General features: G+C 41.6%; 1 long non-coding RNA gene across 1 annotated transcript; it reads right to left on the reverse strand.

Annotated features, from left to right (window-relative positions):
* Window positions 1-4,356: 4,356 nt before the first annotated feature.
* On the reverse strand, window positions 4,357-20,805 carry LOC121655259. The gene is made up of 4 exons (XR_006013116.1): window positions 20,748-20,805; window positions 20,490-20,648; window positions 17,963-18,136; window positions 4,357-4,414 (listed from the first exon to the last, which is right to left on the reverse strand). It is a non-coding gene; the product is annotated as an uncharacterized LOC121655259 (long non-coding RNA).
* Between the last annotated feature and the right edge of the window lie 4,402 nt (window positions 20,806-25,207).

Below are 25,207 nucleotides of genomic sequence, written 5' to 3' on the forward strand. Positions count from 1 at the left end.
GATTTCCAGACTCGATGAGCTCCTGTGGTACTTTTTTTCTCCAGTATAATGTTAAAATCACCCCCTACAATTAATGTGTTATCTGAGTGACCATAGAGTGAGGCGAAGAGGGAGTGAAAGAAAGAGGGATCATCTACATTTGGACCATATATATTTGCAATACATAACTTAACATTTTTAATAGATAATGTAACTATTATAAATCTGCCTTCTGGATCTATGATTGTATTATCTATGTCAAAATTTAACCTTCTATTAATGAGAGTTGCTACTCCTCTCTGCCTAGAATTATAACAAGCTGAATACACGTGTGGAAACTGGGTTGTTGAGAGAAGATCTATTGTTGAGTTTGATAAATGAGTCTCTTGGAGTAATATTATATCTGCTTTCATTTCTTGTAAACGATTAAAAATTGTTAACCTCTTTTCCCTTGTGCCAGCTCCACGCACATTCCAAGTGACAAATGTGAGTTCATTCATGAACAAACCACAGAGATGAGGCCTATATGCATATTACTGAAGAGTGTGTGCGTGCATCCCACTGCTTCTCTGCGTGCATGTGTATGTGCCTGTTGGTTGTGACAGAGATGTATGTGCGCTTGTGCTGTTCTGTGTGTGTTCCTGTAAATCATGAAAAGTGCTGATGTGTTTATAATATAATGATAAATGTTACCGTTAACCGTTAAAGGGTCGGAGAGAAGAAGTGTAAAGAGTGAAAAGAGCGACAGTGCCAAAGGAAAAAAGTAATTTAAAAAACGCATCTGTGCTGAGAACAGTGTAGTGGAGACGGGCAGTGGATTTACTGTTAACTAAATTATCTTTTATGGCAGTTTTATGGATATAACATGATCTAGTGAGACAACAGGAAAATTAAAGCACATACCAAGTCAGTAGAGCCACGGAGTGATGTCCGGGTCGCGGTACAGCTGTCCATTAATAAATAATTTATCCACTGCGATGACAGCGCGAGCACCTTGCGTGATGGATTTCCTCCTGATGGGAAACAGGACTCTCCGTCGGTCCAGAATCTCTCTGGGATATTGGTCGTTTACTCCAAAGTTGGTTCCCTTCAGTTCGCAGCCCTGGTTCTTCACCTGCTCCTTCTGTTTGAAGCTGACGAACTTCGCTACAATAGGTCTTGGTCTGCTGGACCCGGGTTTCCTCCCGCCGAGCTGATGGACTCTGTGAAAGGAGATGTTTTTCACCGTTTCCTCCGGGAGCTTCAGGTGGGTTTTGATGAAGTTTTTCACCGTGGTCTCGGGGTCCTCCTCCGTCTGCTCTGGGATCTCTGCAAATACCAGGTTCTCTCTCATGCTCCGCGCCTACAGATCGATCACCATTTCCTTCATCTTCTTATTTTCCTCCGAGAGACGGGTCAAGCCGTAGGTGAGGGATTTTACCGACTCTCTGAGACCAGCATTTTCTACAGCCAGAGTTTCCACCTGCTTCTGGCTGAATTCTAATGATTCACGTAGCGCCTGGAACTCTTTGTGGAGAATTTCTACCAGGCTCAAACGCGCATCAAAACTACTGAGTTTCTTATCTATAGAGATCAGAACATCTGTTGAGTCGTTCCCCGGTGTTGAAATAGCTCCAGGTGAATCCTCATTTCGCTGTCTCTTGGACTTAGATGAGGTGGAGGGGGTGGATGTGTTGTTTGGTTTCCCCATGACGATTCTGTCGTAACAACGATCTATAAAATCTGTCAGGCTGGCCAAATCCTCCCCGCTGTGCTCCAGAGTGTACCTTTTAAAGACACTATTTTCCTACTTTAAAGAATATTTTGATTAGGCTGGCACAAAATACAATTGAATGAAAGTATAAATGTTTGGGCGCGCCTAGTTTGAATCTGCCGTCTTCCCGGAACTACGTCACCTACAGCATTAGCGTCACCTACCTGTCACCAGCCAGCAGCCATTCCCTTTGACCACCACTATGGGCAGTTTAGCTCATTGCTTTTTGTACCTGACTTGAACGTAAGCTGCTCCAACAAGCTGCCATAGACAAGATGCCGCCAACAGTGTGCACAGCCTGCCGTCTGTCAGGTTTCCGCGGCCATCTGGTTTTATTTTTGGTATTTTCAGTTAGTGATTGCTTTTATACTGCTCCTGCTCATTTTGTTTATGATCGCCAGTCACTTCTTAACATCTGAGTGGCTTGTGAACGGCTTCCACAGTTCAGGTTAGAGATTCCTACAGCTGGTACTCCTCCTACTCCTTGCCTGTCTGAGGTACCAGCTTAACTGTGCCGTGCTCCCTGCGTCATTCCCCGCAGGAAGGGCTTCAGGAAACAGGGAAAGCAGGGAGGTGTTGTAGTGAGACTCAGGGCCTGCTTGTGCTCCACCAGTGGTGGTTTCCTGGATCTTTTCTCTGGATCCTGCCCCTCAGGTCGAACAGCTGAGTTTGGCTTACGGTGGATCTGGCCTGTTGCTCCGGATCCACTACCTGCTTGGTGTCGGCCCTTTCCTATGGCGGCCCCTCTTCCTCGCCGCCACCAAGTTCACAAGTGTGGAGTGGATTTCTCCAACCGTCGTCCTCTGGATTATGTGGATTTACGGGTAAAGTAGGACCTTGTTTTGCATCTGGCACTTGTCAATGCCAGATCGCTGGCAAACAAAACTTTTCTGCTCAAAGACTTCTTTGAATCCCAGAAATTGGATTTTATGTTTATAACAGAGACTTGGCTTCATGATGGTGAGTCCGTTGCCTTTTCTGAACTTCTTTCACCCCAATGCTGTTTCTCCAGCTCTCCCCGGTTGACTGGTAAAGGTGGTGGGCTGGCTTCTGTGTGGAGGTCTAGCTTCTGCTGTCGGAGACCTTCATCAAGCCCCCACTTTAGTTTTGAACTACAGCTTCTTGTAATCGAGCTCAGCAGTCCTGTATTATGTGCTTTGATCTACCGTCCGCCAAAAATTAATAAGGATTTTCTCAAAGACTTATCAGACTTTGTGGCTGGAATTGCTCTCAATTATGAGCATTTCTTAATTATCTATCGTAATTGCGATTAAAATTCAATTAATCGCCCAGCCCTAGTGTAGCGTCAGGTTTGTAAATGTAAACGTGTGGTAACCAGAGAAAGTCCAAAATCTCAGCTAACAGCTCAGTAAAACCATTTCTATCACCAACAAACACAGTTAAGACAACAAACAATTCAAAGAGCAGGTATACAAAGTCCGAAAAACACAGATGATGTCTCCCCATGAAGACGAACAAACAGCTCCTCTACTGAAATCTCACATCTCACAGATTCCACAGCTGGAAGTTTCATCTCGATATGACCAAGATTCACCGAACCAGAGGCAGAAGAAGACCCGATTTATGCTGCATGTTTGTAAAAGTCAGAAAACATGTCTTACCTTTGCTGTCTGACCTAGTTTAAAACCAAGTTTATAAAAAAAAAATAATAGTAAATAATAAGTTTCTCATTCTTTTCTGGGAGCAGTTTCGCATAAAAAGAATCACGATGTTCTGCCATCTGTATGAGTTTGACAGATGACAGATAAAGAGAAACGTTGGTTCTTCCTTTTTCTTAAGTTCCAGACAGAAAACGTCTCTTCATTTTAATAAATCCGCTCTCTCCTGATTACATCAGACGCATCGCTGCAGCAGGGAAGGGAGACATGGACGCCATGTTTCTGTCATCAAAGCTTGCGGCCAGCAAAAAAAACACAAAAAACAAAACAAAAAAAAAACAACAACAAACAAACAAACAGAAAAAAACCCCAGCTGAACTATATAATAATTAATAATTAAAAATTAACAGCATTAATTAAGCGTTGTGTTAACGCGCAATTAACATGTTAACAAGCCCAGCATTAGTATAAACACAAAGTAATGTTACTGTACTGTCTGGCAGTAATACAGTCATGGAGAGTGTAAGAATACACAGGAAGTTCCTGTAGTGATCTTTGATATTCTTCTGTTTTATTGGCTGGACGTAGGTGTGTGTGTGTGTTTGTGTGTGTGTGTTTGTGTGTGTGTGTGTGTGTGTGTGTGTGTGCGTGTGTGTGTGTGTGTAAGCACTAACCACTTTAAACAAGCTGATGGTGGCCAGGTTAGTTTTGATTTGAGTAAGCTACCACAATTGTTTACCTGATTTTATCGTGATGACAAAACTCAAATATATTGTCAGACTATATAAGAGTAATGACACACATACATCTGATATTCATACAAACAGCTTCCACAAGTTTGTTACTCATGAATAAAAACTATTTTAAACTTAGTTTGATGAATCCTGACCTGAGAGTTTCCAGTTTGCAGTCTGGACTCTTCAGTCCACCACACAGCTTCTTCAGTCCTGAGTCCTGCAGGTCGTTGTTACTCAGGTCCAGTTCTGTCAGACTGGAGGACTGGGAGCTGAGGACTGAGGACAGAGGTCCACAGCTTGTCTCTGAGAGACCACACGCACTCAGCCTGGAGAGAAAGTTACAGAGAAAATGTAAGACGTGAAAAGACTGAATCAGCACTCATGTTGAACGTCGACTCAAAGAACACCTGTAGAGAAAATCAGGTGTAACTCCACAGTGTTTTACCTGTTTCATAGTGTTCTTACTGTTTGTTGACTGTTTCATTTTACACGTGTTTAACTGGTAAAAGAGATGTTGGTAAAATAAGTTCAGTTTACTCTCAAACTGTCCTGAAATGAGAAGTTTTATATTTTCTTTTTTTTTACAGGTTTAGTGAAATGTTACAATGTTTGGCTCAAAGTTTGATGTTTAGAGGATCAACACATTTATAGTGTTTGCTGTAAATAAATAACCTTTGTTGTAATCCACCACATTTATTTGTTCTTTGTTTTTACAATCTTACAAGAAATGTTGTCACACTGTGAGTAGCATTTATTTATACAGCACCTTTCACAAACAAAGGCTAAAGTGCTTCACAGAAGAAGTAAACTTGTTCAAATCCACAAAATAAATGAAACAGAAATACAAAAAAGCAGTCATATACTGTAAGCCTTATTTTAGTTAAAGGTCTTTAGACACTTTAGAATAGAGTCTGAAGCAAGGCCGGCTTTACGCAGGGGCAAGAGGGGGCAGTGCCCCCTCAAACAAACATTCTGTCCCCTCAATCAAATGCGCCGAAATGGGCAAATCTCTCCAAACGCTCTCTCCCCTCTGTACTGAACTCTGTGTGTCGGAGCTTCACAGGATCCATTGTACTGTCTTCAACAAGTCCTTCCCACCACCACAGAAAACAACCAATCAGTGTTTAGTATGCAAATGACTTGACATACAGCCTGATCTTGCGGTGTCATATTTCTCCCCCTCGTAGAGAGAGCGGCTGCTGAGCTCCAGCGGTAAAACTTATAGAGTAAAGCTCTGTTAAATGTGTTGTAGCGATACTGAATAAATACTTATAATAACAGACGTATTTATTGCATCTATTCTGTCAACTGGGGTTTGTTTCTGTTCTATTTAAACGTGTCTACGCCTGTTAGTAGGAGCAGTGATCAATCACGCACGGGCCATAGATGTGACTGCCTCCTCGGTACAATACAGACTGAGCGCATATGAGACCCCTCAAGCTCCGCCCAGCCTTTAGTTCAGCATGCTAGTTTGAAGAAAAAAATAACAGAAAATAGGAGACTGCTGTTGTAGAGTGAGGAAAGTTTCTAAACAAAATAATGATTTGAAAAAAGGACCCACACTCCCTCCCCCCACATTGAGAGAAGATAAAAATAAGAAATAAAATAAAATAAAAATATAGATAAAAATAAAGATATCTAATGTTCTGCTCTGTTTTGGTTGTTTGATGGGTTTGTTCGTTTGGGATACCTCTTTTATACTGTAGGTTATTTACATTTGTATACATATATGAGGTTATTGTAACAAAGTTATTTTAGATGCATTAATGGCTGTACGGTAAGAAAATTGTTATGTTGTTGGTTCTTAAAATTTTGATGAAGGATCATTTAGTTTTTACTCATTTTCATTTATTATTATCATTATTTCCCCCTGAAGGTTCACTGCCTTATTTTGGTAGGGGGTTTAATTTTTTGCTCTGTTATTGTTGTGCTTGATAGTTATGATTCTTTAATCATTATGGTCTATATACAGACAGAAACAAACACACAGATAGTTGAGTTTATTGTTATTAGTTTCAAATTTATTCAAAATGCTTAGACATCTAATGGCTGTCCAATAGGGCAATTGTTATTTTGTTGGTTGTTAAAGCTTTGATAATGGATCATTCTTTTCTTTTTTCTTACTTCATTTTGTTATTGATATTTTCTGTTCCCCCCCTGAGGGATTGCCACCTTATTGTGGTCAGGGGGTTTGCGTGCCTCAGTGACTCTAAGAGCTATACCAGCAGGAGCTTTGGTTTCAGGTGGGACACCCAAGCTGGACAGGTCTTAGAGTAGAGGCCTGACAAAGTGCAATCCATTTCTTTGAAGTTGGACTCCACTAACAGCACAGTTCCGTTAAAGAAACACTTAAAAAACAACAACAAGAAAATGCTGAAGTATGTACTCATAATGCCCCCTTCAAATTTATGCCTGCCCCCTCATGTATGCATTCCTAGAACCGGCCCTGGTCTGAAGACCCGCCTGGAGATGTTCCTGGTCCATCACAGAACCAACACAGAGAGAAAAACATTCAAACAGACTCACACTCATTCCTAGAGAGAGTTGAGAGACTCAAATCAACTTCTTTGGGCTGCGGGAGGAAGTCGGAGAAAACCTACGCATGAAAACATGCAAACTCCACACAGGTTCTCCCCAGAACTTGCTAATATATAAGAATTATAAAAATAAGAAAAATGACGTATGTACATTAATGAATCATATCGGATTTTATTGAGTGTGTTTGTGGTCTACTGGGAGCAGTACTGACTTCCAGTCTAACTGCTGCAGGATGATGCAGGCATCCTTTCTAGATAGAAATCACTTCCCGAAGTCATCTCCATCCTTTATATGAGAAACTGGCAAAGGAGTATTTAGGGCATAATCATCTCTTTTTTCCCCTCTACATAAATAAATAAATAAAGAAAACAACAAGAAGCTGAACTGGAACAGAAAATAAAACAACTCCAAACCATCATCGCTTCTAACCCAACTGAAGAGACAGAAAGCAAATGAAGAAAATACAATTTACAACTGAATTAAATCATAAACAAAAAGACTATTTATGAAGAATCGACTGTGACAAGAATATTTTCATCATGAGAGCAGATGTGGTGAACTATTAGCAAATCAGCTCAAACAAAAGCAGGAAAAAACAACCATCTCCAACAACACAGCTGGGCATGTTTAAAGAATTCTATGCAAACTTAAACTCATCTGGGAAAACAGATGAGGAAAGAATGAAGTTATTTCTAAACAACATCAACCTACCACAGTTAAATGAAGATCAAGTTAACATGCTGGACTCACCGATAACACATGAAGAACTTTACACTGCTCTTAAACATCTGCCTAATAACAAAGCACCAGGACCCGACGGCTTTCCTGCTGACTTCTACAACATTTCTGCTCATTCTAGCTCCCCTAGTTTGCTGAGTCATGTCTGAAATACAACATAATTCCAATATACCAGAAAACATGAATAAAGCTACAATCTCATTCATTTTAAAACCCAACAAAGATCCAACATGACCAGCTAGCTATCGTCCTACATCTCTCCTTAATGTAGACTTAAAACCATCACAAACTGGCTCATAGAGCTGAAAATATAATCTCACCTATCATTCACCCTGATCAAACCGGTTTCATTAAAGGCAGACACTCATCCAACAACACACGTAGACCCAGTAAAAAAAAAAAGTTTTTATTTTTTAATCTTTTTATGACAATTGCAGTATTGTGGTCACAAGAAACATGTTGCAACATTTTTTTAAAAACATGGTTTATTAATTTTTATGGACTGTCCCTTGCAGGGGACATCAGGTCTTTCTTAATGTACTTTGTAATGGTGCAATTATAATAGTGGATTATTTTTTGTATGGATTTTTAAAAAATCCTTTAATTTAATGACCATTTAATAAGATTAAGACAGTAAATGAAGAAACTACAATGCATTCTCTGGTTCTGGGTACCAGGGACATTTCTCTCTGAACTTTACAACTGTAATTTGGCAACCTCATATGTTTCTCTGACAACCATTTTATTAGGGCTGGGCGATTAATCGATAAAATCGATAAATCGAATTTTGCATTTCTGGCAAATTATTTTTATGAAAATCAGGATTTTTTTTCATAGTTAGTTAGCAGCAGATCTGTTTGTCTGACAGATTTTCAGTGAAGTGACCCTTCACTCATGCCAGGGATTTAGCTGTGCGTATAACTGCAATGAGAAATGGTGCTCTCTATGAGATGCAGAAGTCAACTTTAGCCCACAAACTCTTGTTAAGAGACAACCTTCATCAGGGGAATTATTTCTGCAGAACTGTGCTGTACAATACCGATCCAGATGGAAAGTGATCATGGATGCAGTTGTGTTGCATATTTCTATGTAAGATATGAAGTTGTTTATATGGTGGAAAAGTTATGACATTACATGCTTTATTTTTTCTGGCATTCATTTATATAAATAAATAAATACATTTTTTTAATAAGTTTATTTATGTTTTGTAAAAGAAAAGAAAAAAAATCAATTAAAATCAGAAATCGGATTTGGTTATAAAAAATCTGAGATTTTATTTTTAGGCCATATCGCCCAGCCCTACATTTTAGCTTGACCCCTACTTTGTTTTTGCAACTTGGTGTCATCTGACATCTTCGGTTTGCACAGTGGAGGGATTCGATTCTTCATAATGGTCCCTGTTCCCATTTTTAGACACTGTAATACTAACTTCCTAACCCTAGCTTAAACATTGTTCCTGGTCATAACATACAATTGTTATTATTCCCTTTCTCCTGGCTCAGAATCAGGTTCAGGGTCAGACTCGTCCTTCGAGTGTTGATCTTCCCCCACTATCTCCACTTCATCTAGTTCATCTTCAGACAGCTCTAGGTCTGAATCTCCCTCCACAATTCTTTGTAAAATCCTCTCCACCTCACTTAGCTCTCTGCTCCCTGATGTAACAGAAATAGTTAGCAAGTCCTGATGTCCACCACAAAGGACACCACATATAAGTTGTGTTTTTAAAGGATTAAAATTGCTGTCTTTCAAAAAATCTTAGTAATCTGTAGTAAAGATTTTCATACTAAATAAAAACTTGATATTTATTAACAGGAAAAAATTGTTGACTTATCTCTCTGGTTGTTGCAAAACATGAAAATTGAAATTCCCTCCATTTTGAAAAGACACTGCATGTGCCCTGTTGGCCACATCCCCACAACAGTGGCATCAGAAGAGAGTTCAAGATGTTTTCTTAAAGGAGAAGTAATAATCACATACATACTATAAACAGTGCTTGATGTAGAGGTCTGAGATTCATGTCCTCCACAGAGGACAAAAATGAATTGTCAGGTCTTAGGAGAGACTGCTCAATATCACAACAATCCAAAACCATTATAGTCACACTAGACACAGAAAATGCATAGAGTTAACTGGCCATTTCTCAATTCCACATAGCAAACATTTGGCTTAGTGGATCAAGATTTAATCTACATCACCAACAGCTGTGTGGTAGTGATGTGTCGGTCACGAACGATTCGTTCAGTATGAACTAATCCTTTATATAACTCGGGAGTAACGGGTCCTCTCAGTGAGCGATTCGTTCATTTTGATGCGGTACCTCCTCTCGCCACATGGCAGGCAGCTGCATAAACTCAGTCAGTAGGTCAGGACAGGAAACAGAAATGATTCGTTCAGGACTCGCTCAGGTCCGTCCTCAGGTCCTCGTTCTTTTGTCACGTGACAGCCAGGCTGCTCAGGCATTTGTGACAGACAGCTCGGGCTGCACGGTCTCGGTCTCGTTCTCGGTCTCGTTCTCGTTCTCGTTCTCGGTCTCGTTCATCATTCAGGCTGTTTGGCGAGCAGTATGTTCGCTCTCGGATTGGTCTCTCTAGTGCTTCTCTCTGTCATGTGACAGGCAACTCGGTCTCTGAACGGGTCTTCCTTCGTTCGTTCACAGCTCAAGCTGTATCAAGCTCAGCAGTACGTTCGCTCTCGGATTGGTCTCTCTAGTGCTTCTGTCACGTGACAGGCAACTCGGTCACTGAACTGGTCTTCCTTCGTTCGTTCACAGCTCAAGCTGTATCAAGCTCAGCAGTACGTTCGCTCTCGGCTCGGTCTCTTGTTCATTTGTCACATGATAGCTACCGAGTGTTGTGCTGTTAAACAATGGCAGGGAGGATGTAGGACACAAATCACTTTATTGTGGTGTGTATTTGCTTCCCTACTTTTTCACATGGTTTGAATTGCTTGTGGCATTACCAGTAGTTTGTTGCCTTCAGTATTTACTGCTTGAGAATCGCAGACTTTTTTACAACACCACCTGCTGTAAAAATGAACGACATGATTCGTTCAAGATTCGTTCACTTTACTGTTCGAGAGTAAAAGACCTGGGTTGGTGAAAAGAGTCGAACTTCGCATCACTACTGTGTGGCTGTAGGTGTAGCCATTGTTGCTGAGCAGTTAGTATGACCAATCTGGGTCCAGAAATCAGCATCAGGAGCAATGGATCAATCTTTGTCCCACTGGGATTCTGGTAAGGAAGGGCTATTTTCTGATTGTTGTATTATTATGTATATTTTACAGAGATGATATTTGGAAGAAGAAATGTTAAGTAAATTTGAACTTAGTAATGGAAGATTTAAATGTATGGTCTCAATGTTATATTAGAAGCCACCTGTGTGCCTCATTCTTCACCAGCTCTGTCCCTCACAAACCAGAAATGCAGATACTAAACTAATACCGTGCAAGATACTCCACAGAACTCACTACATAGGGCACAGGATGTTAAAAAGGGGATTTTACTCGGACATCTTTACTAACTGCTCTAAAAACACCCTGATAATTACATCTATGCCATATGGAACTGCACACCAGTTCAACAATTCTGGAAAGAAATCCCAGAATCTCTCTCACTTCATGAGCTGTCACATCCCTCTGGACCCCTCACTCTGCCTACTAAGCCCCGTTTCCACCGACAGGTGCAAGTCAGGACACATTTTAATGTTTCCACACGAGAATACTGGGAAGGGTACCCTAACATTTGACCCAACCCGTCCTACTTTGTTGGGACCCTTCTGTGGGGTACCAATCTAACCAACATGACTAGAAAGGGTGGAGTTTGTTACACAGAAATGTGTTTAATTGGGCCCCTAACAACAAACAGAACCAAGTCTAATAAATAAAAAAAAAGGTCAAATATCGAAATTAGTCAGTCCGTCCATGTGTTTTTGTCCTTCAATGTGTGATTATGAAACTGTCATCAAGATGGCGGGGGACTCTGTATCTAGGTACATGGAGGTTGGTGTAACAACAGCACTATCATAGATAGACACTGCTCCACAGACCTGGAGTTCATGTCAGTGAGATGCAGACCCTTTTACCTACCAAGAGAGCTAACTTTTGTCATCATCACTGCCGCCTATATACCACCGGGTGCAAATGTAAACACGGCACTTGCATTGCTGCTTAATGCCATCAACAAACACCAGCGGACCACCCCGATGGCGTCCACATTATTACCGGGGACTTCAACATGGCAAATTTAAAATCGGCTCTTTCAAAATTTTACCAACATGTTACATGCCCAACTAGAGGGGACAGCACTCTCAATCATGTGTACTCCAACATCAAGCATGCACACAAAGCTTTAGCCCTTCCCCACCTGGGCCTATCAGACCATCTCTCCCAACTTCTCACCCCAGCAACATCCCCCTCGGTCAACAATCAAAGCTCACAAAGAGGAAAATCACCACCCAGCCTGAGGATGCCCTCCCCCAGCTTCAGGACTGCTTCGAACACACCCAGTGGGATGCCTTTCATCATGAGGATCTGGCAATATTCACAGAAACTGTACTGGCTTACATCAATTACTGCATTGGGAACAGTAAGTGCATCTGGGTACTCCCAAATCAGAAACCTTGGATTATAAGCCAGGTCTGCATGCTCCTTTGGGCCAGAGACTCAGCCTTCAGGTCAGGCGCTGCTCGGGCTGACCTGAAGAAAGGCATCAGGGCTGCAAAAGCAGACTACAAGAGGAGGATAGAAGACCACCTCATCAGCAATAACCTCCGCCAGGTGTGGCAGGGTATACAGAACATCACAAAATACAAAAGTAGTGATGTGTCATCTCGGGACTCCAATGAGGTGCTTGCGGAGGAGCGGAACAGTTGCTTTGCCCACTTTGAGTCTCAACAACAACACTCAGCCACACCACTGCAACGCCCACCAGCTTCCAACACCCCTCCACTCACCCTACAGGTACAGGACATAGATGTGCTTTCTCCAGCTGTACGATGACATCACCAACATCACAACCTCCACGCATGTAAGCCGGTGTCCTGCTGCTGGGGCAAGATGGCGGCAAGACAGGTTGGTTTATATCGATCTTTTAGCACCCAAATATTAATGTTGTTTTAACACAGCAGATATACTTTTCCTGTGGAAAGTGACAGAGCAGTTGTTTGATTTTCTATTTTGGTGTAATATTTGAACCAGTACTGAGCAAAATCCACTACCGGTGACCCCAAGTAAGCCTCCTCTTGCCAAGAGACCCTTTTTTTCACGCCTTAAACTATGATGATGCTGTTTGCACGTTGGTTAACTTGATGAACTCCAGGAGTGATGCATTGGAGAAAATGGTGGAAACCGTCCGCTCTGATACTAACTCATAAATGAAAAGGTTGCTCACACTGAAAAATGTGTGGAAAAAATTAAGGAATCTGCTTTGACATGCATGGCTCGTGTATTAGACCTGGATAGCTATGGTTGTTGGTGGAATTTGAGGCTATACGGTTATACAAAATGAAAAAGTGCACGAGGAGGTGGTTGGTATCTGCCAATAAATCTTTCCATCCGGTAAAGAAAAGTTGCCCGATGACACTGATGTTGTCCATCGGATGGGAAGAACCCGCCAAGACGACTTGAGGCCCCGCGGCATTATCATCAGGTTCATCTCCCAATATCTGAAGGAAGACATCTGGAAAGCTGCTAAGAATAGCGACTTTCTCCAATCCAAAGGCCAACACTTCTCCCAGGACTTAACAAAGGAGGAAAGGGATAACCAACAGAAGCTGTGGCCAAAGATTAAAAAAGCTGGTGAAGAGAGAAAGGCTGCATATTTGTGGGAGGTCGTGATTTATCAATCAATATCAATGGTTCAGAGATTCACCCTCAAAATCCTAAAAAACTACATCTGTGAGATGGGTCCCTGTGTTCGGTCCCCTCTGCTCTCAGGTATTTTTTGAGCCTCATTTCTGAACATCTGAGTCTGGTTTTTTTTTGTTTTGTTTTTTTTTAATTCAGATATTATAAGAAGAAAAAAATGTTTATTTTATTCCTGTTAGCGTTAAATAATTCTATCAGGGTAACTTTACTGCTACTGTTCTCGATATCGCACTACTTGTTAAACTTCAAAGGTTTTATAAAACAAAACTTTATTCTTTGTGTTCATTACTGTTCATTTTCATGTCTACTCTATCTTTTGTACCTCTTGTTGCCAGGGGGCTACGCAACAATGTTAAGTGTAAAGCTTTATTCCTTTTGGCTAAACAATTTAATTCAGACTTGTTTTTTTACAAGAAGTTACTCCAGCTCAGCTGGGATAATATTTTATAGAGAGGTTTAATCTTCATGATATCTGGAGAGAAAAAAATCCTCAAGAGAAAGTTTTTACATGGAGTAACAGACTGATACAAGTCTTTCTAGAATTTACTTGTGGCTGTTCTCAAAAAGTGTTGCTATAGATCAAATTACTGTGGACATTTGCCCCACCCTCGCTACAGACCACAAAGCCACAGTTATGAAGATGAACCTATCCACCTGCCATGTACTACTCATTCAGCCTTCTGGAAACTGACTAGTTCTATATTGTTAAATGACACTGTTAAAGAACAAGTCAAAGAACGGATTGTTTCTTTTGGTTTAAAGCCAACAGGGAAAACAATATGGGGTATACTGAGAGCTGTTTAAATTTTTTAAAAAGAGGCTTAAGACCTATCTTTTTAGCTTAGCTTTTAACTGAATTTGTTTGATCTTAAGCTTTTTTTTTAATTTTATATCTTATTTTATTTTCATTTAATTTTACTCAACTGTATTTATTTTATTTATCATGGGTGAACTGGCTTCTGGTGTGGATGGATCCCCATGATATTGTTTTTTCAATGCAACATCAAGCCAGATCGTTATCACTTTTAGTGTTCTATACTACTTTTAGTACAGAGAAAGAAATCAAGGAGTCGCGTGCTAAATGGGGGGGAGGGGGGGGGGGGGGGTTATCTGCTTTGTGTGTATATATGCATGTTCCTGCGTGTAACTTTTTGTTTTATTCTCTTGTTATGTAGTTTCTTTTTGTCTTAATATTCATAAATTGATTTTTCATGTAAAGTACTTTGTGTTGCCCCAGCATCAAAAGTGTGAATTTTTTCAAGCCACCATAAGCTTACTGGAAAAGCCCAAGAAGTGGTTGAGGCTAAAGGAGAGTTAGAACTATAAAATAGTCAAAGCCACCATTCTGAAAGGTTATGAGTTGGTCCCTGAAGCTTATCGATAGAAATTCCGCCAGCAGATATTTTGCTGGACAAACATACGTTAAGTTTGCCCAAGAAAAAAGTAATTTGTTTGATAAGTGGTGTACAGCTTTGCAAGCTGGTGATTTTGATTCTTTAAGGGAACTAGTACTGTTAGAAGAATTTAAGAAATGTCTGCCTGAAAACATCGTGTTATATTTAAATGAACAGAAGGTTGTGTCACTCTCTTCTGCCACATTACTGGCGGATGAATATGCGCTGACACATAAGTTGTCACCGCCTATTCTTGTAGATAAGCCTCCCCTTCGCAGAGACAGTCAGTGTGCTGGGACAGCTCATATCTGTCCTGTAACCAAAATAGGTGTGAAAAGCGCTGAGGTGTGCAAATGTTTCTGCTTCCCCTCGCAAACCACCGTAATAACGCATGATATTGCCATTCATGATGTAAAACCCATAAAGCAACATCTGTATAGTGCTTAACCGGTAAAAAGAGCTCTCATGAAGCAGGAAACTGCTTATCTGTTAAAACATGGATTAGCTGAGCCCAGCCAGAGCCCGTGGAGCGCCCCGTGTTTAGCAGAAGCAAAACCCGACGGATCTCCTAGATTCATAACAGACTACCGTAAAGTAAATGCTGTCACCGTCCCCTATTCTTTCCCATTACCTAGAGTTGAGAATTACGTTGACAAAATAGGGGCTGCTAAGTTTATGAGCAAACAAGATTTATTAAAAGGATACTGGCAGGTGCCTCTAACCAAACGTGCATCAGAAATCTCTGCTTTCGTGACACCTGATGATCATGCCATGATGTGTTCAGGGTCCTTGCTGTAGTTTTGCTACTACTGACAGCTGTTCTGAGATCAAGCCTGGACCCAGTAGGATTCCTGTGTTAGTAAAATAAGGAATCAAACACGGTCAGTTTGTGGGGTGAATCGATCTAATCTGTTAACTGTACCTTGTATAACTCAGAATACAACAGAGACCAGTGTAAACTTCATAAAGCTAGCTGTACTAAATGTTAGATCTCTGTCCAACAAGTCACTGTTAGTTAATGACTTCATCATTTCTCACAGTTTTAGATTTTCTTTTTCTGACAGAAACATGGTTAACAGAAGACACAAGTGCTACAGTTCTTAATGAAACAGCACCCCCTCATTTTAGTTTTATGAACAAATGTGGAAACGGGAGGAAAGGGGGAGGAGAAGCTGCCTTATTTAAAGATTCATTCCAGTGTAGAGAAATTTCATTTGGTGATTTTACTTCTTTTGAATATCTTAGTTTTATTTTAAGGGGCATTCCTAAAATCCTATTTCTAATCATCTACAGACGTCCAGGACACTGTGTAAATTTTATTGATGAATTTTCTGAATTATTGTCGGTTATCTCTACTGATTTTAACCATTTCATCTTAACTGGGGATTTTAACATTCACATAGATAACATGACGGATGGTAATGTCAAGGAATTTTGTTCCATATTGGATGTTTGGTTTGTGGCAACATGTTAAACAACCGACCCACGTTCGAGGTCACATTCTGGACCTGGTTATTTCAAAGGGTGTTGATATTTCTTCTGTTGTGGTCGCTGACTCGGCCTTGTCTGACCATTTTTGTATTTTGTTTGATTTACTGATCACTCAGAATGTTCAACCAACCTGCTTCTCTGTTAGGAAGAGGTACATTAATGAAAGAACAAGTGCTAAGTTTGTGGAGGCCATAGCTATGTTACCAACAACCAGTGCAGAGTCAGTTGATGGACTCCTGGATCATTTCAATCTGAAAATCTTGAATGTAATGGAAGCTGTTGCACCGATAAGAATCAAGAGCACTTTGATCAAACAGAAAACACCATGGAGAAACACCACTGTGGTTACCAGCTTAAAAAGAGAAAGCAGAAAAACTGAGCGGAAATGGCGGAAAAATAAACTTTAAATTCACTCTGAGCTGTACAAACAAAGCCTGCGTAACTATAACAATGAGCTGTGCAAGGCCAGAGAGCTGCATTTATCTGAAATGATTAACAGGAATGTCAACAATTCTCGCACTCTGTTTGCTATGATTGAAAAACTTACTAATCCTCCTATACAGATAAGCCCAGAGCTCCTTTCCACTGAGAAATGCAACCAATTTGCAAACTTTTTTAGCCAAAAAATTAAAACAATTAGGCAAAATATTAATTCCACACAGTCACACAAGAAAATTAGTCTGTGTCTAAAACACAGAAGTAATTCTGTTACGTCGCAATTTAAAACGGTTGATTTAAAAATCCTACAAGAAACAGTTTGGCATTTGAAATCAACAACATGCACTCTGGAGATGATACCACCCGACTTTTTAAAAACAGTTTTTACCTCAGTAGAAAGTGATCTCCTACTGATAGTTAACAGCTCGCTGGCATCAGGCATTTTTCCCAAGTCACTAAAGATAGCTGCTATTAAGCCACTCCTAAAGAAAAGGACTCTAGACGCCTCTATAATGAACAACTATAGACCTATCTCTAACCTCTCTTTTATTTCCAAGATTATTGAAAAAGTTGTATTTCACCAGCTTCATGACTTTTTAAATGAAAGTGGAAATCTTGATAAATTTCAGTCCGGCTTCCGACCTCATCACAGCACTGAAACAGCTCTGGTCAAAGTGTTAAATGACATTAGGTTGAATACTGATTCTGGTCAAGCATCAGTCCTGGTTCTGTTGGATCTCAGTGCTGCGTTTGATACTGTAGATCACAGAATCCTGTTGCACAGGCTGGAAAACTGGGTTGGATTTTCTGGAGCGGTCCTTAACTGGTTCAGGTCCTATTTAGAAGGCCGGAGTTATTTTGTTACGATCGGCAGCTATGAATCCGAGCGAGTGGCCATGACTTGTGGAGTCCCCCAGGGGTCAGTCCTTGGACCTCTTCTGTTCAACGTGTATATGCTCCCTTTGGGTCAAATATTACAGAACTCTGGTCAACTAGTCCAAACCAGAGTCCAGACTAAACATGGAGAAGCAGCATTTAGCTGTTATGCTGCAAACAAGTGGAACAAACTGCCAGTGGAGATTGAACTTTCACCAGATGTAGACATTTTTAAATCCAGGTTAAAAACATTTTTTTCTCATGCGCCTATGCATGAAATCTGCATGTTAACTTTTTTAACTTATCTTGCTTTTAATCAGTTTAATGTAATTTATTATTTTATTGGGATTATGTGTTGATGCCTTTTACTATTGTAAATATCCGTAATACCTTTGTTTCATTTAAAGCACTTTGAATTGTCCTGTATGAAATGTGCCATACAAATAAACTGCCTTGCCTCATTGGCATCAGTGTAGAAGAACTAAAAGCGCCCTATATATATATATATATATATATATATGCTAGCTGAATCCTGACCTGAGAGTTTTCAGTTTGCAGTTTGGACTCTTCAGTCTCTCACACAGCTTCTTCAGTCCTGAGTCCTGCAGGTCGCTGTAACTCAAGTCCAGTTGCGGCAGACTGGGGGACTGGGAGCTGAGGACTGAGGACAGAGGTCCACAGTTCCTCTCCGAGAGATCAGACACACTCAGCCTGGAGAGAAAGAGGAAGATAAAATTATGGAGAAAGTTTTACACACAGTTAGTGCATGCACCAACCTGTGTATAGCCTGCTGCAGTCACTCCTTAGCTTTTCCTGTTTCTTTAACCTTTAACCAGCTTTTTGTCTTAATTGTTACTTTCTATATTTTACTTTACATTGAAGCTGCACCCACTCCTACAGGCTGGTTGAGATTTTTTTGCCATTCATTTAGCTGCAGGACTGTTCCTGTCATTGAGTCAAGGGACTGCAGCACTATTTCATGCTGCTCTGATTGTTTACTCCAGATGTCAGCTGATTGTCCTGCAGCCAGCTGCCTTATTGGCCAGAATAATAGAAATTCCTGCTGTCAACACAGAGGCTGCAGAGGTGGAATGAAGACGAGGAACAAGAGAGCTGGGTTACTGTGATCCACCTCTCACCATGGAGAACACAAAATCACAGGTCAACAAGATGGATGAGCGACATTAAGGGGAGAAAATACACTTTTTAAAAACTTAGTGATGTCATTGTGAGGTGACCTTTCTGGTTCATGAAGTCATTTTGTCATGTACAATACCTGAAGGAGGAGATATTACAAAAACAATCTAAGTCAATGTCAGGATCCTAGTGATGGTTCATGTCCATGGTCTGATACATGTTTGCAAATGGAAACACAAAACGCTGCATATGGACCCCTAGTAGGAACCTATAACCCCGTCCATACATGGAGCCCAGAATTCACTGACTCTTAGCAAATGGCTGCTACATCTGCCACCAAATACAATCACATGCAAGGCTAAGCATCAGACACTTCACTGGTATTTACTAAAAAGTGGAGGTTTAACTTCTAGCATGACTAGGTTCATTTGGTTTATTCCAGTTGTAGTTTCAAACGTTCTTTTTGGTCAGAAAGATTTTTCTAGAAGCTGTAATTTTAACTTCTGGTGTAAATCCCATCTCAGTAATAATCACCTGGACATTTAAAAAGAAATTCTAGTCTGTGTGTCTGTCAGACTAGTTTTGAACCATATTTTGTGTGTTGGTCTACGGCTATAAGTCTGGATCTTGGTTCTGTCTTGTTGTAATCTCACTGCTCATGTTTAGGTCTGTGTTGTTTAGCTGTCCTTTGTTAATATCATATTTAAAAATAAATTAAAAACTGATGTCAGAGCTAACGGTGCTAGCCTAAAGTCAGAAGGAGTATTGTGTTAGCTTTGTGGAGCTGTGGCTGCACCTGAATATTCACGGTTTCCATGGAGGGTTTCCAGACGCTGACAGAAGCAGCACTGCTAGCGGTAAGAGGAAAGGAAGAGGACTCGGCATACTAGTAGATAAACTATGTCAGTCTGGCTCAAATCTCCATCAGAGAGCACATTAGTTGTACAGACATTGAAACGTTTGATATCTGAGTTTTACTGATATTTAGAGTTTTCTCATGTTATAATGTTGACTGTTTATGTTCCTTCCTCTGCTTACCCCCCATCTGCACATGACCTGGTCCTCTCTGCCGTAGCCTGCTTACAAACACAACACTGGAGTGTATTTATTACAATTTCAGGTACTGTCGACCACATCACCGTGTAAAACTAACTCTCCATATCCTCGTGGCTTAAAGCACTACAGACACACAACACGGACTATACACATCATGCCGACCCTGGAGAGACTGGAACAGTTCTGATTCATGTTCAGACCACTTCTGGATCCTCATCAGTTAGTAACCTGGACTTGGAGCTGAGGACACCAGTATCGGCTGTACTGGGGACCCTCAGGGAACTGTAATCTCTCCCCTGCTCTTCCCCATCCACACCACGGATTTCAACTACTGCACAGAGGACACTTCAGAATCTTCCGGATGACACTGTGGTATTTGGTCATGAGGATGATGAAGATGAAGAAAGGGAGAACTGGACTACAATGATGTGCCTGTAAAAGTGCCTCAAGACTATTTTTTTATATTCAGGTTCAGTTTTATCAGCCTGGAGGACTGGAAGCTGAGAACTGAGGACAGAGCCAAACATCCTAAAGTAAAGGAATTTAGACAGGAAAAAGCATTGGGGGTGATTCTGTTTACTATGTGACTGAACCACTGGATGGAAACAACGTGATAAACAAGCAGGACGAGCAACGTTTCAACCAAAGCTGAGAGACAAAGTAGAGAATCTTTATTTAACCAGAGGCTCATTTATACCTTTAAGTCCTAAATAAAACACATGTTCCTTCATTTTAAAAGATGCGTTACTCTGGACATATTTCATTCAGAATATTTCAAAGTAATTTAGAAAACATTGCAGATTATTCCATCACAGAGATGTTTGAAGCTGAAACAGAGGAAAAACATGTGAGAGCAGCAGAGAAACCTGACCTGAGAGTTTCCAGTTTCCAGTTTTCCAGTCCATCACACAGCTCCTTCAGTGCTGAGACCTGGATTCTCAGGTCCAGGTCCTTCAGTCTGGAGGACGGAGAGCTGAGAGCTGAGGACAGAGCTGAACATCCTTCATCTGAGAGGGAACAGCTGCTCAGTCTGAAGAGGAAATAATAAGACAAGTAATAATCTGTCCCATGATGTACCCTTATACCAGCAGCAGTATATTTCTCCACATCCTGCTATATATGTACTTACAGAGCTTTGCTGGAGGCTTTGACCACTGGCAGCAGCCTCAGAAGAACCTCCTCTGAAGAAGAGAATTTCTGCAGGTCAAACACCTCCAGATCTTCTTCTGATGACAGTAAGATGAAGACCAGAGCTGACCACTGAGCAGGAGACAGTTCATCTGTGGAGAGACGTCCTGATCTCAGGAACCGATGGATCTCCTCCTCTAGAGAACGATCATTCAGTTCATTCAGACAGTGGAACAGATTGATGCTTCTCTCTGCAGACACATTCTCACTGATCTTCTTCTTGATGTACTGGACTGTTTCCTGATTGGTCTGTGAGCTACTTCCTGTCTGTGTTATCAGGCCTCGTAGGAGACTCTGATTGGTCTGCAGTGAAAGACCCAGGAGGAAGCGGAGGAACAAGTCCAGGTGTCCACTTGGACTCTGTAAGGCCTCGTCCACAGCTCTCTGATGGAGACGTAGATCTGGTTCATTTAAATAAACAGAATCTGTTTGTTCATCTTCCATCAGGTTGACTCCAGACTTGATGAAGGTCAGACGGACATGAAGAGCAGCCAGAAACTCCTGAACACTCAGATGGACGAAGCTGAACACCTTCTCCTGGTACAGTCCTCTCTCCTCTTTAAAGATCTGTGTGAACACTCCTGAGTAAACTGAGGCTGCTGTGATATCGATGCCACACTCTGTCAGGTCTGATTCATAGAAGATCAGGTTTCCTTTCTGCAGCTGATCAAAAAGCCAGTTTTCCAGAGACTCAATCATCTTCCTGCTCTCTGGACTCCAGTGTGGATCTGTCTCAGCTCCTCCATCATACTTGACCTTCTTGACTTTGGTCTGGACACCAGGAAGTGGATGTACATCTCAGTCAGGGTCTTGGGCAGCTCTCCTCCCTCTCTGGTTTCCAGCACATCCTCCAGAACTGTAGCAGTGATCCAGCAGAAGACTGGGATGTGGCACATGATGTGGAGGCTTCGTGATGTCTTCATGTGGGAGATGATCCTGCTGGCCTGCTCCTCATCTCTGAACCTCTTCCTGAAGTACTCCTCCTTCTGTGGGTCAGTGAACCCTCTGACCTCTGTCACCATGCCAACACAGTCAGGAGGGATCTGATTGGCTGCTGCAGGTCGTGTGGTTATCCAGAGGCGAGCAGAGGGAAGCAGTTTCCCGCTGATGAGGTTAGTCAGCAGCACATCCACTGAGGTGGACTCTGTAACATCAGTCAGGGTCTCATTGTTGTGGAAGTCCAGAGAAAGTCGACTCTCATCCAGACCGTCCAAGATGAAGACAACCTGGAACTCTTCAAAGCTGCAGATTCCTGCGTCTTTGGTTTCAGTAAAGAAGTGATGAACAAGTTCCACCAAGCTGAACTTTTTCTCTTTCAGCACATTCAGCTCTCTGAAAGTCAGTGGAAATGTCAACTGGATGTCCTGGTTGGCTTGTCTTCAGCCCAGTCCAGAGTGAACTTCTGTGTTAAGACAGTTTTCCCAATGCCAGCCACTCCCTTTGTCATCACTGTTCTGATTGGTTCATCTCTTCCAGGTGGGAGTTTAAAGATGTCTTCTTGTCTGATGCTTGTTTCTGGTCTGTGTGGTTTCCTGGATGCTGTTTCAATCTGTCTGACCTCATGTTCATCATTGACCTCTGCAGTCCCTCCCTCTGTGATGTAGAGCTCTGTGTAGATCTGGTTCAGAAGGGTTGGGTTTCCTGCTTTAGCAATCCCCTCAAACACACACTGGAACTTCTTCTTCAGACCACGTTTTAGTTTACGTTGACAAGCTGCAGCCAGAAGTTCTGAAAGAAAAGAAGAAATAAGAAGAGTCAGTAAAGATTTGAAGCCTCTGAGGAATGAAGATGTGAACTTATGATGTTCATGTGTTGAGACATCAGTAAATGTGTCATTTATCCAGCAGCTTCAATCTGTAGAGAAATCCTCTTACTGCTCTGCAGACGCTCAGCCAGCTCCTCCTGCTTCATCCTCCTCAGGAAGTCCACTGTGATCTTCATTAACGCCTCTCTGCTGCTCTTCCTCTGCTCCTCATCCTCACCCTCCAACACTGAGCATTCTGGGTAATCTGGACTCAGAAGCTTCTGGAACTTCTTCAGCTCCTTCTTCATGAAAGTGATCATGTTGTCCTCCAGCAGCTGGAAGAGAAACGATATGAAGGACACAATCAGACTGAAATCATGGAGCCAAACATCAGATCCATGTTGGACACACTGACAATCCACTGGTCTACAAAGGTCAGCATGGAGGTGATGTGGACAGAAGAGATGGAAAAGTAGTTGTTGTACATGTACAGACCATAAATATGGAGTCCAGCTGTGTTTGATGCTGCTGGGCAGACTGACCACTGGGAAGCTCTGAGCTCTGCTGGTCCACTCTGTGGAGGAATCAGGAAGAATCACATCACATTCTGTCACATGGAGAAGCTGCTTTCAGCTTTTAGGAAGCTCTCACCAACACCTTCATGAAGCTCTGTGCTGAGGTGCCCTGGAGCAAGGCAGCCACAGCCAGTGTGTGCTTGGATGAGACTGGTTAGACTGGGCAGCTCCCAGTATAAATGTGTTTGATGTTGGAGTTTTCCACTAAGAAAAAGTTTGGTGTGTTTGTGAGGAGCCAAACTGACTGCAGGTCACTTAGTAACTGAGGTTCAGAGAATCTCCTGAACTTCTGGAAAACGTCCAGAATCTGTTTCCTTTTTCCAGAGGAGGAAAAACTCTCGTCTGCTTCTACGTTCCACAGATGAGAAAGTTGAATTATGGAGATTCTATGTTTCCTGCACTGAGACAGAATCCTCCTGATTATTCTCAGCTCACAAGAAATATTTAATAAAACTCACATGTTTATTATTAGAGCTTCATCTGGATATTTCACCTTAAATACTGAAGATGTCCTTTATTATTATTATTGTTATTATTATTATTGAGAATAAAATAATGGAATAAAACTAAACTGATGCAAAAGTTTCACACAGCTCACCTCTGACGGTCTGATTTAAAATCGATTACAAAATCCATCGACTGCTCGCTCTTCATGGACAAACAGCTGGGCTCAGGTCTTGGTCCAGGTCCAGGTCCAGGTCCAGGTCCTGGTCCAGGTCCAGGTCCAGGCTGGTTCCTGTGAATCCAGATGTTTGGTGATGTGAGTTGTGATCTCTGACATGGAGAAGAGTCATGGACAGTTAGAGATGGACATCTCACCTCTGAGTGGTTTTAGAGGGAGGGACTCCCTCCTCTCTGTCCTGATCCATGATGCTGGATTCACATCAGCTCACACACACTTTCTACCTTCACCTGCAGAGGAAACACACATCATTCATCTGAACATCAACTGAAATCCTCCTTTCCATCATCTGCTGCTCCTCCTCTGATTGGCTCTGAGTTTCTGCTTCATATCAGAGTCAGATGGATGCAGTCAGACAGCAGTGAGGAAGAGGAAGCTGCCTTCAGCTGCTGGACTTCTATCAGCAGGACGTTTTATTCCCCAGTTACAACCACTCGACTGTTCTTACTCAGAAGATTCAACATGGATTTAAATTAAAGCTCCACCAAATATCTCTTTTCATTTCTGACCAACATGTTGATCATTTTTCAGAAAACTGACGTTTTGTTTGTAAAGTGTTTGGAATAAATTCCAGAGATGAAGCTGATGTTTTGTGATGAACAGCATTTAGTTAAAAACCCTTTCAGATATTTAGTTTACCCACATGTGTGAGCAGTCAGTAGATTTTCTGCTGATCAGCGGATAAATGGACTGATTCTGGCAGCTCTAAATGAGCTGCAGAGTAAAGTTCAAGTAAACATGCTGGAGGTCAAGACCTTGTTGTTGGTAAGACTGACTTTTATGTACTAAACTAAAACCTGGAGGACGGTAGCCCTCAAGGTCAGAGTTTGTGATGCCTGATTTGCAGATTGTAATATCATCCACAGACTGAAAGAATGAGGAGGAATCTCTGTATGCATGGGACAAGGCTGGATACTGGTGATCTTTTGCATTAAAAGCAGACATGATTCTCTACTGGAAACCACTGCATGGACTCAGGAAGACTTCCAGAAACCACTGTCTGTGAACACAGTTCACCCTGAAACCCACAAATGCAGGTTAAAGCTCCATCATGCAAAGAAGAAGCCAGATGTGAACAGGATCCAGAACCAGCTTCTTCCGTCTTCTCTGGACCAAAGCTCATTTAAAATGGTCTGAGGCAAAGTCGAAACCTGGATGAAGATGTGAACTAGTTTGTGGAAAGCATGGACGGCATGTCCTGCAGACTAAAGAGGAAAGGGAGCATTCAGCTTGTTATTAGTGGACAGGTGAAAAGCTGCATCTCTGCTGGGATGGGGCTGCATTAGGGTCTATGGCGTGGGCAGCTTCCACATCTGTGAAGCTCCATCAATGCTGAAAAGTACATGGAGGTTTTAGAGCAACATATGCTGAACCACATCCTGCATCCATCACAGCAGCAT

Source organism: Melanotaenia boesemani, chromosome 2, assembly GCF_017639745.1.
Source record: "Melanotaenia boesemani isolate fMelBoe1 chromosome 2, fMelBoe1.pri, whole genome shotgun sequence".
Taxonomy (NCBI): Eukaryota; Metazoa; Chordata; class Actinopteri; order Atheriniformes; family Melanotaeniidae; genus Melanotaenia; species Melanotaenia boesemani.